Source organism: Rhinoraja longicauda, chromosome 38 (assembly GCF_053455715.1).
Source record: "Rhinoraja longicauda isolate Sanriku21f chromosome 38, sRhiLon1.1, whole genome shotgun sequence".
NCBI classification, from domain to species: domain Eukaryota; kingdom Metazoa; phylum Chordata; class Chondrichthyes; order Rajiformes; family Arhynchobatidae; genus Rhinoraja; species Rhinoraja longicauda.
In genome coordinates, this window is record NC_135990.1 from 1769165 (window position 1) to 1785126 (window position 15962).

The window sequence follows — 15962 nt, forward strand, 5'->3', positions numbered from 1 at the left end:
ATGGCCAGTGGTGGGGTCCCGTTGTGGGTGACGGAAACTATGGGCCAGGGGGAGATGAGTGAGGAGAGAACAAGGGGCCACAGTTTAAGAATAAGGGGTAGGCCATTTAGAACTGAGACGAGGAAAATCTTTTTCAGTCAGAGAGTTGTGAATCTGTGGAATTCTCTGCCTCAGAAGGCAGTGGAGGCCAATTCTCTGAATGCATTCAAGAGAGAGCTAGATAGAGCTCTTAAGGATAGCGGAGTCAGGGGGTATGGGGAGAAAGCAGGAATGGGGTACTGATTGAGAATGATCAGCCATGATCACATTGAATGGCGGTGCTGGCTCGAAGGGCCGAATGACCTCCTCCTGCACCTATTGTCTATAGAGCCATTGCTCGCTGGTCTGATGGAGGCTGAGGGGTGACCTCCCCGAGGCTGAACCAACCATGAGGGCTGGATATGGGGGATGGCCACAGGTTTATTGCCCCTGTTATATCAAATCAGGAGGGGCATGGGGAAGGTGAATAACCATTGGTTATTCCCCAGGGTAAGGACTGTACCCCAGGTAGAGTCACACCTTCAGGGACTGTACCCCAGGTAGAGTCACACCTTCAGGGACTGTACCCCAGGTAGAGTCACACCTTCAGGGACTGTACCCCAGGTAGAGTCACACCTTCAGGGACTGTACCCCAGGTAGAGTCACACCTTCAGGGACTGTACCCCAGGTAGAGTCACACCTTCAGGGACTGTACCCCAGGTAGAGTCACACCTTCAGGGACTGTACCCCAGGTAGAGTCACACCTTCAGGGACTGTACCCCAGGTAGAGTCACACCTTCAGGGACTGTACCCCAGGTAGAGTCACACCTTCAGGGACTGTACCCCAGGTAGAGTCACACCTTCAGGGACTGTACCCCAGGTAGAGTCACACCTTCAGGGACTGTACCCCAGGTAGAGTCACACCTTCAGGGACTGTACCCCAGGTAGAGTCACACCTTCAGGGACTGTACCCCAGGTAGAGTCACACCTTCAGGGACTGTACCCCAGGTAGAGTCACACCTTCAGGGACTGTACCCCAGGTAGAGTCACACCTTCAGGGACTGTACCCCAGGTAGAGTCACACCTTCAGGGACTGTACCCCAGGTAGAGTCACACCTTTAGGGACTGTACCCCAGGTAGAGACACACCTTCAGGGACTGTACCCCAGGTAGAGTCACACCTTTAGGGACTGTACCCCAGGTAGACTCACACCTTCAGGGACTGTACCCCAGGTAGAGACACACCTTCAGGGACCTCTAGTTTTGTTTAGAGATACAGCATGTAAACAGGCCCTTCAGCCCACCAAGTCGGTACCGACCAGCGATCCCCACGCACTAACACTACCCAACACCCACTAGGGACAATTTACATATATACCCAGCCAATTAACCGTCAGACTATGGGTGATGTTTCAGGTCGAGACACTTCTTTAGTGTGAAGAAGGGGCTCAACCCGAAACGTCACCCATTCCTTCTCTCCAGAGATGCTGCCCGTCCCGCTGAGTTACTCCAGCATTTTGTGTCTATCTTCGGTTTAAACCAGCGTCTGCAGTTCCATCCAACACAAATGTGTGTTGAGGGTGGGGCTGTGGAACTACCAGCTCCTTAGAGGGATTTCCCAGACAGGATTAGCACATATTGTGCAATGTTAGCAAATGTAATATATAAGAATATGTTCATCAGATTAGAGTCTCAAAGCCTCTGACTCTACCCCAATGATCTGGGCTTTCAGCATTCCCGAAATCCAGATTCACCAAATCCTGTTACACCGGATCAAAACCAGAGATAGCGCACACGAACACGTACACACCCACACCCACACCTCCAACGCAGGCCCGCCCAGAGGTGGCAGGGTAGACTTGATGGGCCGAGTGGCCTGGTTCTTCTCCTCTACCTCATAAACATGAACAACTGCAGCAGGGGGGAGTAAGGAAGCTACTGGCAGTGACCAGGGACTTGCTTCCTTTGCTGTGTTCAATCCATTATCACAAAACAGCATCTTCAGACTCGGTAAATAAATGTGGCAGGGTCTTTGAAGATGTTATGCATTAATCAAGAATGGAGCCTGCAGTTGGAGCAGCCAAATGTATTCAGATCTGCCGTGCAGCAGCAGCCCAGGCTTGGCTGACCTGTTATCTGCATTCACTGCTATCATCCCCATGTTCCCTTAAATCCAATTATCCTGCGTTGAGCAGGAATCTGAGGCAGCATCTCACCAACAACACAGCACATTTGTGTTAACCGTTCAGCTACCAGGAGCTGCCCAGGTTCACTGAACCAGATGTGTAGGAAGGAACTGCAGGTGCTGGTTTAAACTGAAGATAGACACAAAGTGCTGGAGTAACTCAGCGGGTCAGCTAGCATCTCTAGAGAACATGAATAGGTGCTGTTTCAATTCGGAACCCATCAGACTGAAGAAGGGTCTCTACTCGAAACGTCACCCATTCCTTCTCTCCAGAGATGCTGCCTGACCCGCTGAGTTACTCCAGCACTCTGTGAAACGTCACCTATCCATGTTCTCCAGAGATGCTGTCTGACCCGCTGAGTTACTCCAGCACTCTGTGAAACGTCACCTATCCATGTTCTCCACAGATGCTGCCTGACCCGCTTTCACACCCGTGATAAGTGAGTTGGCCACTGTACACTGGTCCTCGTGTGTGGGTAGGGGGTTGGGGTAATGCAGGGACTAGTGTAGATGGGTGGTTGGTGGTCGGCATGGGCTTGTTGGGCCGAGTGGCCTGTGCCCAAACGCATGACTCTTTGTTCCGCATAATATGTAACGGTGGTACAGGCACTGCTGACTCAGCACTGCCAGGGATCTGTATCACAGCATGACTCAGCTTCAGGCAGGGAGCAAAGCTTGCAATTTGATAAACTGAAAATGGCTTTCATCAAAAGCGTTCCCAGCCCTGTAATTATAGTCAGTCATACTGCACAGAAACAGGTCCTTAGGTCCAACTTGCCCATGCCAACCAACACGCCCCATCTGCATTAGTCCAACTTGCCCATGCCAACCAACACGCCCCATCTGCATTAGTCCCACTTGCCCGAGTTTGCCCCATATCCCTCCAAACCTGCCCTATCCATGTACCTGTCTTAAACATTGTCTGAAACATCAGTCTGAAGAAGGGTCTCGACCCGAAACGTCACCCATTCCTTCTCTCCTGAGATGCTGCCTGACCTGCTGAGTTACTCCAGCATTTTGTGCATAAATACCTTCGATTTGTACCAGCATCTGCAGTTATTTTCTTAAACATTGTAATAGTCCCTGCCTCAACTACCTCCTCTGGCAGCTCGTTCCATACACCCACCACCCTTTGTGTAAAAAAGTTACCTCTCAGGTTCCTATGAAATCTTTCCCCCCCTCACCTAAAACCCAGGCCCTGTGGTTCTCCGTTGCCCTTCTCTGGGTAATGGACTGGGTGTGTTTATTTGATTTTTGGATCCGTGTGATGTGACTGTGTAAGATCACTTCTCCTCAGGTGTGCAAGCCCACTCCTCTCTGTGTAAGATCAGCCCTCCTCAGGTGTGCAAGCCCACGTCTCCTCCTGCTGCACTGACAGCCGCAGGTTTCCATCTGCCAGAGGCCCCACAGAACGCCAGTAAATCAGGGCACTGGAATTTAGAAGATTGAGGGGGGATCTTATAGAAACGTACAAAATTCTTAAGGGGTTGGACAGGCTAGATGCAGGAAGATTGTTCCCGATGTTGGGGAAGTCCAGAACAAGGGGTCACAGTTTAAGGATAAGGGGGAAGTCTTTTAGGACCGAGATGAGAAAGTTTATTTTCACACAGAGAGTGGTGAATCTGTGGAATTCTCTGCCACAGAAGGTAGTTGAGGCCAGTTCATTGGCTATATTTAAGAGGGAGTTAGATGTGGCCCTTGTGGCTAAAGGGATCAGGGGGTATGGAGAGAAGTCAGGTACGGGATACTGAGTTGGATGATCAGCCATGATCATATTGAATGGCGGTGCAGACTCAAAGGGCTGAATGGCCTCCTCCTGCACCTATTTTCTATGTTTCTATGGCACGCCCAGCAGAGTTACAGGTGGATACAGACAGCACATAAATGTCCACATTACAGCTGTTCATGTTTCTCGTTCTCCCCCCGCCCCCTGACCTGGGATTAAGCAACGTATGTCGGGGAAGCAAACGTTCAACGTTATTATCAGCCCAATCCCGCAGACAGGCCGGTCATGCTGAACGTCGACTCAAAATGCTGGAGTCATGCTGCGATACAGATCCCTGGCAGTGCTGAGTCAGCAGTGCCTGCACCACCATTACATATTACGCGGAACAAAGAGCACAGGCCACTCGGCCCAGCAAGCCCATGCCGACCACCAACCACCCATCTACACACGTCCCTGCATTACCTCAACCCCCTACCCACACACGAGGACCAGTGTACAGCGGCAAACTCACTTATCACGGGTGTGAAAGCGGGTCAGGCAGCATCTGTGGAGAACATGGATAGGTGACGTTTCACAGAGTGCTGGAGTAACTCAGTGGGTCAGGCAGCATCTGTGGAGAACATGGATAGGTGACATTACACAGAGTGCTGGAGTAACTCAGCGGGTCAGGCAGCATCTGTGGAGAATGTGGACAGGTGACGTTTCACAGAGTGCTGGAGTAACTCAGTGGGTCAGGCAGCATCTGTGGAGAATGTGGACAGGTGACGTTGTGGGTTGGGTCACCTCCTGTTCTTGCCCCCTCTCCAGGAGGGGTGTGTCGGTCTGGGGTTGGTGGGGTGTAGAGGGGGGCTGACTACTCGCTGGGCAGGGAGCTAGTGTGTCTGCGCTCGGCGGTGAGACGGTGAAGGTACCACGTCCTCTTCACAGGCATCGCGTCACGTCAGTGAAGAGGTCTAATCATCTGAAACCATCCGAAGGGAAACGATTGTGAAATTCCGAGCTCCAGTGAGCAATTGGGAGGAAGATTTCAGGGAAATATTCAGCCGTGACAATAACGTGTTGTGACATGGTTGTAAAAGGGAATTCTCCAGGTGTTGGTCTTTGTAGGAGTGAAATTGAGATATGCTAATCATGTGCAGAACCAGGCTTCCGACTATGGCCTTTCACAAACTCCGGCTGCTTCAATGTTCTCTGCACCCATGAAAGTGGAGGCAATATGTTCAGAACCACAGCAGCCAACCTGTGCACAGATAGATCCTGGAAATGGCCCTGCTGATGGGCTGTTGTTGACCAGCCCTGGCAGAGAATCGGGCAAGGGGTCTGAGGAATGGTCTCGTCCCAAAACATCACCTACCCATGTTCTCCATCTCCACGGCTGACCCGACAGTTAGCTCAAGCAATATTTAGTTTAGTGTAGAGGTCCAGCGCGGAAACCGACCCTTCGGCCCAGCGCCCAGCGATCCCCGCACATTAACACTATCCTACACACACTCGGGACAATTTACACTTATACCAAGCCAATTAACCTACAACCCTGCACGTCTTTGGAGTGCAGGAGGAAACTGAAGATCTCGGAGAAAACCCACGCAGGTCACGGGGAGAACGTACAAACTCCGTACAGACAGCACCCGTGGTCGGGATCGAACCTGGGTCTCTGGTGCTGCAAGTGCTGTAAGGCAGCAACTCTACCACTGCGCCACCGTGACGCCTTTATTCTTTATCAAAGAATCATTGAAAGTGCACGCGTTGTAAAGAAAGCACCATATATATGTCAAACACGTAGGAAATATGTTTTGACAGGTACATGGAGAGGAAGAGAGGGCTTGGCAAATGCAGGCAAATGTGACTAGTACAGAATTGACCAGCATGGGCTAGGTGGGCCGAAGGGCCTGTTTCTGTGCTATACAACTCTCTCTAAATACCATTCAAGGTACATGGATAGGAAAGGTTTTGCAGGATATGGGTCAAATGTGGGCAAACGAGACTAGCTTAGATGAAGCTTCTTGGTCAGCATGGATGAGTTGGGCCGAAGGGACTGTTTCTGTGCTGTATGACTAATGCAAGATTAGAATTTTAATGAGGGGCCAAAGTCTGTGGGGGGGGGATTCCACGAGGGAGACTGAAGGCAGGTGAGTGTTTGTCCTGAATGGGTCGGTGCAAGCAGACACCAACACTGCCAAAGTAACTCAGCGGGACAGGCAGCATCTCTGGAGAGAAGGAATGGGTGACATTACGGGTCGAGGCCCTTCTTCAGACCCGACCCTAACACCACCAGTTGTGAAGTGATGCGCTGAGATGAGAATGGAAGCATGACACGTGCTTAACACAAGTGAACAGTGTGTGGAAGATCAAATGGATCTATCTCCAGGTGAGATCAGTGATCATGAGAAGGGAATTACAGGTCAGCTGTGACTAATGTTGACAGACACTGCAGGGAATTGTTGGAGCCCAGAATCCAAGAGGCAGCAGAGTGTGTTGGGCCTACGTGGGTGCATTCACACTTCCACACACAGCTCTGGTCTCCAAACTAGAACGAAGGATGTAGACTTACTTCCAAGCACCATTCTAGATGTAAGTGATTAAAACAGTCAGAAAATAATGAACAGAATAGGGAATCCTTCTTCAGAATAGAGCTGACAGGGATGAAAAGAAAGACCCTAAGTGCTGGAGTAACTCAGCGGGTCAGGCAGCATCTGTGGAGAACATGGATAGGTGACGTTTCACAGAGTGCTGGAGTAACTCAGCGGGTCAGGCAGCATCTGTGGAGAACATGGATAGGTGACGTTTCACAGAGTGCTGGAGTAACTCAGCGGGTCAGGCAGCATCTGTGGAGAACACGGATAGGTGACGTTTCACAGGGTGCTTTAGATTTTTAGATTTAGAGATACAGCACAGAAACAGGCCCTTCGGCCCACCAGGTCCGCGCCGCCCAGCGATCCCCGCACATTAACACTATCCTACACCCACTAGGGACAATTTTTACATTTGCCCAGCCAATTAACCTGTGCGTCTTTGGAGTGTGGGAGGAAACCGAAGATCTCAGAGAAAACCCACGCAGGTCACGGGGAGAACGTACAAACTCCGTATAGACGGCGCCCGTAGTCAGGATCGAACCTGAGTCTCCGGCGCTGCATTCGCTGTAAGGCAGCAACCCTACCGCTGCGCCACCGTGCCGCCGTGCTGGAATAACTCAGCGGGTCAGGCAGCGTCTCTGGAGAACAGACTTGGGACTCTTCTTCAATTTGAAGAAGTTTGTAAAGAGTTTGAAGGTCCTGACCTGAAACATTGCCTATCCATGTTCTCCGTAGATGCTGCCTGACCCGCTGAATTACTCCAGCATTATATGACTTTTTGTTGGTAAACTAGCATCTGCGGTTCCATGTTTCTACACTATGACTTGGAGATGATTGAAGTCTGGAAGAATAGTTTGCACTGGATGCATATCGGATACAGAGATACAGTGAAATGCTTTGCGTGCTGTCTAGTCAAATCATACTGTACCTGCATACAATCACACCATGCACGTAGAACAGGTAATGCAAAGAGTGCAGATTACAGTGCGGCAGTGTTATAGAGTCACAGTCGCAGAGAAAAAGTCCACGGTCTGCAATGAGGTGGGTTGGAGGATTGAAACTGCACCCTTGTTTATGAGAGGACCATTCAGTAGTCTGATTACAGTGGGGAGGAAGGAAGATGGCGGGCCATGCTTTCAAGATCACGTATGTTTCCCCAATGGGGAGACGAGGTGATGACTGGGGTGAGAAAGCTCCTTGATTGCGTTGCCTGCTCTCCTGAAGCAGTGGGGAGTGGATGGAGTCGATGGTGGGGAGTGGATGGAGTCGATGGTGGGGAATGTGGTCTGTGTGACTGACAAGGGCTACGTCCACAACTCTGCAATGTCTCCTGGTTTTGGAAATTGCCAAACTAACCTGTGATGCAAACTGATAGGATCCCAGTAGCACGCTCTCTATCAATAGTCAATAGTCAATAGTGGTTTATTTGTCACATACACATAAATGTGTAGTGAAATGAAACATTACCCACAGTTGAAACACTAAGACCAATAAGAATAATCAATAAAAATGCAATAAAAATAGCACGCTCTCTACAACACGCTCTCTATAGCACGCTCTCTACAACACGCTCTCTATAGCACGCTCTCTACAACACGCTCTCTATAGCACTCTCCCTCTACAGCACGCTCTCTATAGCATACTCTCTATAGCACTCTCTATACCACGCTCTCTACAGCTCACTCTCTATAGTACACTCTCTATAGCACACTCTCTATACCACGCTCTCTACAGCACGCTCTCTATAGTACACTCTCTATAGTACACTCTCTATAGCACGCTCTCTATAGCACTCTCTACAGCACACTCTATAGCACTCTCTATAGCACACTCTCTATACCACGCTCTCTACAGCACGCTCTCTATAGTACACTCTCTATAGTACACTCTCTATAGTACACTCTCTATAGCACACTCTCTATAGCACACTCTCTATACCACGCTCTCTACAGCACGCTCTCTGCAGCACGCTCTCTATAGTACACTCTCTATAGTACACTCTCTATAGCACACTCTCTATAGCACGCTCTCTATAGCACGCTCTCTATAGTACACTCTCTATACCACGCTCTCTACAGCACGCTCTGTCTGGTGCATCTGTGAACGTTGTTCCTGGTCACCAGAGTCACACTGAACACCCATTGTTGTCTGTGGACACTGAGCTGTCAGTGTACGTTCCTGGCTGTCACTTCAATGTGGTTGTTCCAGGACAAGTTGTTGGGGACATTTCCGCCTGGAAACCTGAAGCTCTCACTGATGGGCACCGTCGATGCTGACAGATGTGGGGAACTCGTGGCAGGGGGGAGTCCAGACCGAGAGGCCGAGAATGCGAGAGGCTTGCTCCTCAATCTAAGGGAGAGAGAGGGTGGTGTGGAACCAGGTCCCTCGCGAATGGGAACCAGTTGAGGCAAATGGCTTTGGTGGGAGTGAGGGGAAGGGTAGGAGGGTGTGGTGGGGCAGAGTGGACCTGGCGTACACAACAGCTCGGGACTCACGCCAACTGTCCACTGCTCAGCTCCATATTGTCTGCAGTTTGGATAATGATAACAAGTGGCTCCACAGCAGGGATTGTACAGCACAGCCTTGCTAATCCTTCATTCACTCTGGACAAATTATCTTCATTCACTTTGTTTGCATTGCAGCTGAGCTGCAGCACATCACATAAATCACCCCAGAAATATGAACTGCCTTACATTCAGATCACAAAACACCAGCGTAAATCCACACACGCACACGCACACGCACACGCACACGCACACGCACATGCTCAAACTCACATGCACACACAAATGCACATACACCACATATACACACATACACACGCACACTCACACACACACATACACACACTCACACACACACACACACACACACACACACACACACACACACACACATACTCAAATTCACATACACACACAAACGCACATACACCACATAAACACACACATACACACGCACACACATGCGCAGGTACACGCATGCACACACACATACACATGCAAGCATGCACACACACATACACATGCTAGCATGCACACACACGTGCACACACACACATATGCATACACACACATGCACATACTCACACTCACATGCACACACAAACGCACATACACCACATACACACACACATACACGCACGCACACTCTCACACGCACATACACATGCAAGCACGCACACACACTCACACACACACTCACACATACACTCACACATACATACATACAACCACACACGCACACCCACTCACACACACACACACACACACACACACACACACACACACACACACACACACACACACACACACACACACACACACACACACACATTAAAGTAAAATATTTCATTTGGAAACAACTGGTCCCTGAGTATGTGCAGGTCACTGGAACAATGTTAATGAAGAGCGTGGAACAGTGTTCACGTGGCATCTCATCACGTTTCGACCTGTTCAGTGAGTCTCTCTGCAGTGAAGCTGCCTAGTTTAGCTTGTGTTCAGAGCGAGACCCCTCGAGAGGCAGGGGGAGGGGCGAGAGGGGGGGACAAAAGGGGAACGTGGGCACGGGGGGGGGGGGGGTGGTGTATACAGAGGGGAAAGGAGCAGCGAGACAGGGGGGGGAGATGGTGGGAGAGATGTGTGCACTCTGGGGTGGAGGTGGGGAGGGGGAGGGTGATGGGAGGGGGAGGGTGATGGGAGGGGGAGGGTGATGGGAGGGGGAGGGTGATGGGAGGGGGAGGGTGATGGGAGGGTGGAGGTGGGGAGGGGGAGGGTGATGGGAGGGGGAGGGTGATGGGAGGGGGAGGGTGATGGGAGGGGGAGGGTGATGGGAGGGGGAGGGTGATGGGAGGGGGAGGGTGATGGGAGGGTGGAGGTGGGGAGGGGGAGGGTGATGGGAGGGGGAGGGTGATGGGAGGGGGAGGGTGATGGGAGGGGGAGGGTGATGGGAGGGGGAGGGGGAGGGTGATGGGAGGGGGAGGGTGATGGGAGGGGGGTATTACATGAGAGTGGAAAATTCAGTGCGTTACCCAAGCAGAATATGAGGTGGTGATCCTCCCCCTGTGTGTTCATGGTCTCACCCTGGCAATGGGGGGGGGGGGGGGGGGGGGGGCAGGAAGGGCGGGAGAGGAGAGTAACGCAGTGGAACAGCCAACATCTCTGGAGAGAGAGAGGACTGGGTGACTTTTAATGTCGAGACCTTTCTCAACCCAAAACGTCACCCATTCCTTCTCTCCAGAGATGCTGCCTGACCCGCTGAGTTACTCCAGCTTTTTGTGTCCATCTTCGGTTTAAACCAGCATCTGCAGTTCCTTCCTACACTTGAGGACTTGGGTATTCAGTGCAGGGCAGTGAGGGGAGAGGGTTTAGTTTTCAGTTCCAGTTCGGTTTAACGTACTTGTGTTGAACTGATAGTATCTGATCTCTCTGGATAGATGCAAAGCAAAGCGTTTCGCTGTAACTCGGTACACGTGACAATAATAAAGCTAAAATGGAAGCTGAGAACAGTCCTGAACTGCTATCGACCTCATGGTAAACCTCGGGACTATCTTTGATCAGACTTTACTGGCTTTACCTTGCACTAAAGGTGATTCCCTTATCATGTATCTGTACACTGTAAACGGCTCGATGGTAATCATGCGTTGTCTTTCCACTGACTGGTTAGCACGCAACAAAAGCTTTTCACTGTACCTCGGTACACGTGACAATAAACTAACTAACCAATTGTACGTTTCATCCACGAGCTTTGCTTGGTGTGTTTCCTTTCCATCGCCCTGAGTGGGAGGAGATCACATCCTGAGAAGGATGAGAGGGGATCTTATCGAAACGTATAAGATTATTAAGGGGTTGGACACGTTAGAGGCAGGAAACATGTTCCCAATGTTGGGGGAGTCCAGAACAAGTGGCCACAGTTTAAAAATAAGGGGTAGGCCATTTAGAACTGAGACGAGGAAAAACTTTTTCAGTCAGAGAGTTCTGAATCTGTGGAATTCTCTGCCTCAGAAGGCAGTGGAGGCCAAGTCTCTGAATGCATTCAAGAGAGAGCTAGATAGAGCTGTTAAGGATAGCGGAATCAGGGGGTATGGGGAGAAGGCAGGAACGGGGTTCTGATTGAGAATGATCAGCCATGATCACATTGAATGGCGGTGCTGGCTCAAAGGGCCGAATGGCCTCCTCCTGCACCTATTGTCTATTGAGATGCGGCCATGTGTGTTAAACGCTGAAGACAAACACCAAACACTGGAGTAACTCAGTGGGACAGGCAGCATCTCTGGAGAGAAGGAATGGGTGACGTCTCGGGTTGAGACCCTTCTGCAGAGTCCTTCTCTCCCGAGATGCTGCCTGTCCCACTGAGTTACTCCAGCATTTAGTGCCAAGAGTTATAACTTTGGGTAACAGGTCCACCTGGGAAGTGAGGACCTAGTTGTGCACAGGGGGAGGTGATTACCTGGGGTGGTGGTAGATGGATCTTATAGAAACATATAACATTCTTAAGGGATTGGACAGGCTAGATGCAGGAAAAATGTTCCCGATGTTGGGGGAGTCCCGAACCAAGGGCCACAGTTTAAGAATAAGGGGTCGGCCATTTAGGACTGAGATGACGAAAAACATTTTCACCCAGAGAGTTGTGAATCTGTGGGATTCTCTGGGGCGGCACGGTGACGCAGCGGTAGAGTTGCTGCTTTACAGCGAATGCAGCGCCGGAGACTCGGGTTCGATCCTGACTACGGGCGCCATCTGTACGGAGTTTGTACGTTCTCCCCGTGACCTGCGTGGGTTTTCTCCGAGATCTTCGGTTTCCTCCCACACTCCAAAGACGTACAGGTTTGGAGGTTAATTGACTGGGTAAATGTAAAAATTGTCCCTAGTGGGTGTAGGATGGTGTTAATGTGCGGGGATCGCTGGGCGGCACGGCCCCGGTGGGCCGAAGGGCCTGTTTCCGCACTGTATCTCTAAATCTAAAAAAAAATCGAAATCTGCCACAGAAGGCAGCGGAGGCCAATTCACTGGATGTTTTCAAGAGCGAGTTGGATTCACAGTAGCTCCTAGGGCTAATGGAATCAATGGATATGGGGAGAAAGCAGGAACGGGGTACTGATTTTAGATGATCAGCCATGATCATATTGAATGGTGGTGCTGGCTCGAAGGGCCGAATGGCCTCCTCCTGCACCTATTTTTCTATGTTTCTACTCCGTCAGTAATGTCACGAGGGGAGAGGTTGGGCACTGGGCAGGGAATGGTCTGCAGAGAGAGGGGTGACTGGGACTGACCACTCTGCTCCATGGAACCTCACACACTCTGGTACCAGTGACTCCCTCCCATCCCTTCCCTCCCCTCCTCTCTCACTACCAACAGCCTGCAGATTGCACAGCAACACACACCCAGCGTGCTGGACAGTGGCTTTGAAGTACTTCACACACAGATGGGAAGTTTATTAACAACCACCTGATGGTTCATTGATAGAGCCAGGATTCCAGACCCTTCACAATATCATCCCAGCAAACAGGTTTCTGCCTAATTCCTGTGATAATCGTTCCATCAATATTAATGGAATCACGAAGGGGATGGATGCAGCTATTGCTGCAATTAAATATGCCATTAAGACCAAGATTAACAGATTAAAAATTGTAATCACTCGAATAATTGTGATTATTTTTTTTAAAATCATTTAACTTAATGATTTAAGTGCTGATAGAATGGCAATGACAATGTGTGTGTTGGAGTGTAGTTTTCGATGGTTGGGGTAATGAGGCCTGTTTGTGTGGGGTGGGATGGTGTTGGTTCCTCCAGCTTTGTTCCATGGGGTTGAGATTAGCAAACTGCAACTTCCCAACTCTGGTTGAATGATCTCATTGGAGTGTAGGAGGCCGAGGGGTGACTTATTGAGGTGTACCAGATCATGAGGGGCATGGGTAAAGTGAACACTCACTGGCTTTGTCCCGAGGGTCGAACATGTGGACAGGTGTATGGAGAGTGTATCCAGGGAAGAGTGGTGTTTCCTGGTGTTGGATTGTCCACAGCGATCCACTGGAGCTCTGAATCAGGGCAACTGTTGATGTGAATATCATTCAGAGTACAGACCTGTCGATCTAACGCCTTGTCCAACTCCTCTGTCTAGGGATTGCCGACCGCGTGAGGATCCCAGAGCAAGACTGAAGGATTGGAGACTCTACAGGCCTTTACTGGTAGGGACAACATGGACTTATCGAATCTTATCGAAACGTATAAGATTATTAAGGGGTTGGACACATTAGAAGCAGGAAACATGTTCCCAATGTTGGGGGAGTCCAGAACCAGGGGCCACAGTTTAAGAATAAGGGGTAGGACATTTAGAACGGAGATGAGGAAAAACTTTTTCAGTCAGAGAGTTGTGAATCTGTGGAATTCTCTGCCTCAGAAGGCAGTGGAGGCCAATTCTCTGAATGCATTCAAGAGAGAGCTAGATAGAGCTCTTAAGGATAGCGGAGTCAGGGGGTATGGGGAGAAGGCAGGAACGGGGTACTGATTGAGAATGATCAGCCATGATCACATTGAATGGCGGTGCTGGCTCAAAGGGCCGAATGGCCTCCTCCTGCACCTATTGTCTATTGACTCACTCACACCACGGCTGCTGACAGGTTTAGTTTAGAGATAGTTTAGACATACAACGCAGAAACAGGTCCACCGAGTCCACACCGACCAGCGATCCCTGCACACTAACACTACCCTACGCATACTGGGGACAATTTACACTTATACCGAGCCAATTAACCTACAAACCTGTACGTCTTTGGAGTGTGGGAGGAAACCAGAGCACCAGGAGAAAACCCACGCAGGTCACGGGGAGAACGTGCAAACTCCGTACAGACAGCACCCGTGGTCGGGATGGAACCCGGGTCTCCGGGGGCTGCAAGTGCTGTAAGGCAGCAACTCTACCGCTGTGCCACCGTGCTGCCCCAAAGAGCAGGTGACTGTAGCCACTAAGTGATGGCAGTGACTGTATTAGACTGCGTTTTACATTCAGACCAAGATTGAGACCAAGATGAATATTTTAAACTTAAATCAGCACAATTATGTGTGGAGCAGTGGGGAATGTGAAGTGGCACGTCTGGTTAGGGGATCACTCAGCTACGAAGCCAGTGCAGACATTGAAGGGAACCTTTCCAAATGCATGGATCAGATGCGTTACAATGAGGGAGGAGCTCTCCAGGGGAAGCTGCCAGCCACCCTGGCCATCTCAGGTTGTAGAGAGTTTCACAATGCATGACAAAGCACACAGTTCGGAAAGGATGGAGGGTCAGAGGATTGGACAGCAAACAACAATTGCTGGAAGTCACATCATGGCCCCACCTGTCAACATCCTTCAGTTTATTGTCACATGTACCGAGGTACAGTGAAAAGCTTTTGTTGCGTGCTAACCAGTCAGTGGAAAGACAACGCATGATTACAATAGACAATAGGTGCAGGAGGAGGCCATTCGGCCCTTCGAGCCAGCACCACCATTCAATGTGATCATGGCTGATCATTCTCAATCAGTACCCCGTTCCTGCCTTCTCCCATACCCCCTGACTCCGCTATCCTTAAGAGCTCTATCTAGCTCTCTCTTGAATGCATTCAGAGAACTGCCTTCTGAGGCAGAGAATTCCACAGATTCACAACTCTCTGACTGAAAAAGTTTTTCCTCATCTCCGTTCTAAGTGGCCTACCCCTTATTCTTAAACTGTGGCCCCTGGTTCTGGACTCCCCCAACATTGGGAACATGTTTTCTGCCTCTAACTTGTCCAACCCCTTAATAATCTTATACGTTTCGATAAGATCTCCTCTCATCCTTCTAAATTCCAGTGTATAATCGAGCCATTCACAGTGCACAGAGACAGGAATAACGTTCAGTGCAAGGTGAAGGTTGTCAACAGTCCTTGCTGAGGTTTGGGTTGGGAGGAAGAGATCATGGGATACTTTAAATATAAACAAGTTAATGAATGAATGAATGAATGAATGAATGAATGAATGCGTTTATTGGCCAAGTATATGCAGATACAAGGAATGTGCCTTGGTGCTCCGCTCACAAATTACAACACAAACATACAGTTAACAATTAAGAATAAAGTCAGTCTCAGCCCCTCGGGAAATTATAAGAAGGGTCTCGACCTGAAACGTCACCCATTCCTTCCCTCCACAGATGCTGCCTGCCCCGCTGAGTTACTCCAGCATTTTGTGTCTGTCTTGAGGTTGTAAATTGGGAGTGGGGACATGGAGTGGGCAGGGGGAGTCAGGCTCAGAGCCCACTGCAGAGTTACAGGTGACAGCCAGGAATAGCTGTGGGTGGGGAATGGAGGGCAGGGGGGAAGGGGGGGCTCAGGCAAAGCACAATCACCAGAGGAATGACAAACACCAGCATGGAGTCAGGGGAGAGGGAGACTAGAGGTATGGAAGGGTAAGGTGTGAAAATGACAGATCAAAGCAGACGATGAGGTGCTGTTC

At 50.2% G+C, this 15962-nt stretch overlaps 1 long non-coding RNA gene across 3 annotated transcripts in view; it reads left to right on the plus strand.

The window, feature by feature from the left end:
• Positions 1–15962, plus strand: part of LOC144610949 (uncharacterized) — a 218034-nt gene that overhangs the window by 172293 nt on the left and 29779 nt on the right. For all 3 annotated transcript variants that reach the window (XR_013549463.1, XR_013549462.1, XR_013549461.1), the window contains one exon: positions 13621–13687. This is a non-coding gene — a long non-coding RNA (uncharacterized LOC144610949). The remainder of the gene's footprint in view (positions 1–13620; positions 13688–15962) is intronic.